The sequence below is a fragment of the Solanum dulcamara genome, chromosome 11, assembly GCF_947179165.1.
Source record: "Solanum dulcamara chromosome 11, daSolDulc1.2, whole genome shotgun sequence".
NCBI lineage: Eukaryota > Viridiplantae > Streptophyta > Magnoliopsida > Solanales > Solanaceae > Solanum > Solanum dulcamara.
Genome location: NC_077247.1, coordinates 47,263,642 through 47,268,253, shown reverse-complemented (window position 1 = coordinate 47,268,253; position 4,612 = coordinate 47,263,642). Strand labels below are relative to the sequence as shown.

General features: G+C 34.7%; 1 long non-coding RNA gene across 1 annotated transcript; it reads right to left on the bottom strand.

Annotated features, from left to right (window-relative positions):
• Nucleotides 1-1,776: 1,776 nt before the first annotated feature.
• LOC129875016 (uncharacterized) lies at nucleotides 1,777-2,923 on the bottom strand. The gene is made up of 3 exons (XR_008763046.1): nucleotides 2,686-2,923; nucleotides 2,131-2,435; nucleotides 1,777-2,040 (listed from the first exon to the last, which is right to left on the bottom strand). It is a non-coding gene; the product is annotated as an uncharacterized LOC129875016 (long non-coding RNA).
• Between the last annotated feature and the right edge of the window lie 1,689 nt (nucleotides 2,924-4,612).

The window sequence follows — 4,612 nt, the reverse complement described above, 5'->3', positions numbered from 1 at the left end:
AAATATAGTGAATCAGTCTTATTTTTCACAGGAGGAAATTCACCTACAATGCCATCTAAATTTCTCGAATGATTTTTTTAGGTCACTCATATTTTTTCAATTTAAATTTTGTCATTTTTACATATAAGAGATCTTGATTCCTGAATATATTTAACAGGAGATATCTTTTAAGAAAAATAAATGGACAAGAATTAAAGGTAATATGAACTCATGAAATAGTGACTGAACTTTATCCAAGAAGTCTGTCTTTAGTGAAGGGCAGGGTAGTTGGAAAAAGAATTCCCAATCCATTATCATTCAATTCATTGTACGTGAGAGTAGCTCTTCGAGTAAATAGGATAAAAAGAAGAGAAACAATAGGATTTTGAGCAAAATTAATAGTAGATTTAGTAGGGAAATAAATTCCCAATTCCTTATTATCCATTGAGCTCCTTTACTAGTACGTGAAATTGTCTCATCTACAAAAGCTTACGGGTCGTTTGGAAGAAGGTACGGAAAAAAGTCTAAAATGTCCTTGAACTATTAGAAATGGTACAAAAATGTCCCCATCCATCTATTAGGCTTAAAATGCCCTTGACGATCCACCTTTAATTCTAAAAATGACATTTTCTTTAACGGAAAAGGACATTTTAGGCCCTTTTTCATAATTAAAATTCTATTAAGTAAATTTTGATTTATAATTAATTTTAAATAATTAAATTGTAACTATAGATGACCGCCACGTGTTTAAAAAAAATTATTCAAATTATTTAATTAAAATTCTGTTTAAAGGGCCTAAAATGCCCTCGAACTATTGAAAATGGTACAAAAATGTCATTTATCTATCTATTGGGTCTAAAATGTCCTTTTCCCTCATTTTTGGACATAAAGCTGGATGTCAAGGACATTATAAGCCCAATAGATGAATGAGAGATATTTTTGTATCATTTTCAATAGTTCAAGGATATTTTAGGCCATTTTTCGAAGAATGTATTAGCAAAAATAATGCATGCATTAACTTTGTGTATTAGTAACATTTTATTTGATATATATTAGTTGGACACTATATTCTGTAATAAGGAGTGTATTATTAATACCCAGAAAGGTGAGTTAATGCAGGCATTAGCATGGCTAAAGATCCAATTACCCTTCAAAATCCTTTTTACATCTTTTTCACTATAATTGTTTAGAATATCTTTGTAAATAAATATTTTTATGCAATATTGTTATTTTTAATACACCAAACCACACAATGCATAAGAATAATGTATGTATAATTAATACAAGTATAATAACTAATACACTATGCCAAACGACCCCTTAATCATGTAAATAACTAATATTTCTATTCATATTTATGTCATGGTGTATGAGTTTTTTTGATTGCCCATCGTATGCGCATTGGATCTCGACTAATCTGATGTATGATCATCATGAAATATATATAAAAAATATATTTTTTTCCTTCGTCCCAATTCATATGAAGGTGTTAAATGTACCCAATTTGGAATTAGTGTTGGACAAGAGGAATACTGCACCAAAGCAGAAGAAGAGAAGAAGAAGGAAGAAGGCGATGGAAGCTGAAAACCAAAGAAAAAGAAGAGAAAGAGAAGAAGAGAAAGAGATGAGGACAACAGAAGAAGCTGAAGAGTTTTAAAACTCTTCAGCCCAAATTCCCTGGGCATATACACGTGGAGAATTCTTCTCCACATATATATATAAAATACCACAAGCAAATTTAACATGGTACATTTAATATATTTATGCCCATACATTTATGGGCAAGTAGAGTAGAATTTTTGTACAAATTTTGTAGCCCATGTCTTCTTGTCTCTATTGTATAACTCTATATAAACTAATGTACATAGCATCAATAAAACACACAGAAAATTTATCTCAGCCTCTTTCTCTCTTTAATTTTTACATGGTATCAGAGCATTTCTAAGCTCAATTCAGATCTGTGTTTGTATCATCATCATCACTGATCTGTGTTTGTATCATCATCATCACCTTCAAAATCTGCATCATCATCATCTTCAAATCCCTATTGAAGCAAAATGCCTGAAGCAACTCAAGTTAAGTCAGGAAGTGGAGAGAAAGGAACCACGTATGAAAACAGCCATCCTTACCACTTAAACAATTCGGACTCACCTGGTATGACTCTGGTCAACAATGTTTTCGACGGAAGAGGATATCCAGGTTGGAGGAGATCCATCCTCTTATCCTTATCAGCCAAGAAGAAACTTGGCTTCATCAATGGAACCTGTAGGGCTCCAGAACTGGAATCTACAGATTTTGAACAATGGAGTTGTGTTAACGACATGATCATATGTTGGATATCAAATGCACTCTCTAAGGATATTGCAGATAGTGTGATGAGTTTCAAAACTGCTAAGGAACTTTGGGACAGTCTGGAGCAGAAGTTTGGCAAGTCAAGTGGTGCCAAAATCTACCACCTGCAAAAGGAATTAACAAGTCTAATATAAGGGAATAGTGACATTGCAGGTTACTTCACCAAACTTAAGAGACTATGGGATGAATTGGATGGGATAAATGTAATTGTTTGTTGCTCATGTAAGTGCACTTGTGATGGGAAAGCAAAATTAACAAAATCACTAGAAGATCAAAGGTTAATTCAATTCCTAATGGGACTAAATGATGTATATGCCCAGGCAAGGAAAAATATACTCATGATGAATCCCTTACCTGAAATGGATATTGCATATTCATTGCTTTTGCAGGATGAGAATCAAAGGGAAGTGTATGCAAACACAAACTACATCTCTGATTCTGGATCATTTCTGGCAGCAAGTCAAGCAAAACAACAGGACAACAAACTAATTGCTGAGTTTGCAGCATTCATGGCCAGTGGACAGGGAAGAAATACACAGAGATTCAAACACCAAGCAATAAGAGGAACAAACACATACCAGAGGTATACCAATCCAGGTCAGAACCAGAGATATAATAAGTCACATAACAGGTTTAAGGGTAAGAAGAAATATGATCCAAACCTGTCATGCACTTATTGTGGAAAAATAGGGCATGTACAAGATAATTGCTACAGACTGCATGGATTTCCTGCAGATTTTGAGTTCACCAACTCCAGAAACTATCAGCCTCAGATTAAAGCAAATGCAACTTTGACTCAGCAAGCAGATAAAGACATTAATAGGACAGATCCTGAAATTAGTGATAGATATTTTGAGGAACAGTTCAGCAAGCAGCAGATTGCAGAGATGATGCAAATGTACAAACAAAGCAAATTGACACAAACAGGAATTAATGCAAATGCAGTAGCTGGTACCATCTTTAAATACTCAAATTCTGTACCCACTAATCTTAAGCAAAATACTTGGATAATTGATTCAGGAGCCTCAGAACACATGTGTTTTGATCCCAATTCCTTCTTATTTCTAAAACTCCTGCCTATGCCTTTGAACATTAATTTACCTAATTCTTTCAAGGTAAGTGTGACCCATATAGGCAACATCTCTATTTTGCCAGGGCAGGTCATAACTGATGTACTGCTTGTGCCAGACTTTAAGTATAATTTACTTTTAATTCATAAGTTCTGTGTTCAGTTTCAGTGTGATGTCCTATTCACTGCTATTGGATGTTTCTTGCAGGACCTTTCAGTGAGGAGTCCTCAAGTTTTTGGTGAAGTTAGAGAAGGACTCTATTTATTGGATTCCAACACTGACAAATCTAAAAATAGTTTCAATGATGTATCTCCAGATCCCATCCCACAATCATTTTCAGTTTTTAATTCAGTACATGTTAATGCTACTCCTAGTGTGAAACTTTGACATGTAAGGTTGGGACATCTTCCATTTTCAGCAATGAAATATTTAAGTTTTCTTCCATGTGAATCCACTTCTGATTTTGTTTGTGACATATGTCCTAGAGCTAGGCAAACTAGACAACCCTTTCCTACTAGCAACATAAAATCCACACATATTTTTGATCTCATTCATATAGACATTTGGGGACCCTACAAGTGTAGTACTTACAATGATTTCAGGTTTTTTCTCACCATAGTAGATGACTACAGTAGAGGGACATGAACATTCTTACTAAGCACTAAAAGTAATGCTTTTCCTGTACTAAAAAGCTTCCTATCCATGGTAGAGAGACAATTCAATGCCAAGGATAAAATGATCAGATCTGACAATGCTTTAGAATTGGGGAAAGGGACACAGGAATCAACATTTCTTGCTTCTCAAGGAATCTTACATCAGTTGTCCTGTGTTGCTACACCTCAACAAAATGGAACTGTTGAGAGAAAACATAGACACCTCTTAGAAATTGCAAGAGGGTTGATGTTTCAGTCAAAATTGCCAATGATTTACTGGGAAGAATCTGTTCTAACTGCTACTCATATCATTAATAGACTACCATCTAGTGTTCTAAAGGGACAAACACCTTATGCAGTACTACTTAGACAAGAACCTACCTATGCCCATTTGAGGAACTTTGGATGTTTGTGTTATGCCTCTATCCTGGGACAAGGGAGAAACAAGTTTGATGAAAGGGCTACTGCTTGTGTTCTACTAGGATACCCTTTACAGCAGAAGGGGTATAAACTGTTATCTCTTGATACAAGGAAAGTGTTTGTATCCAGATGTCACGA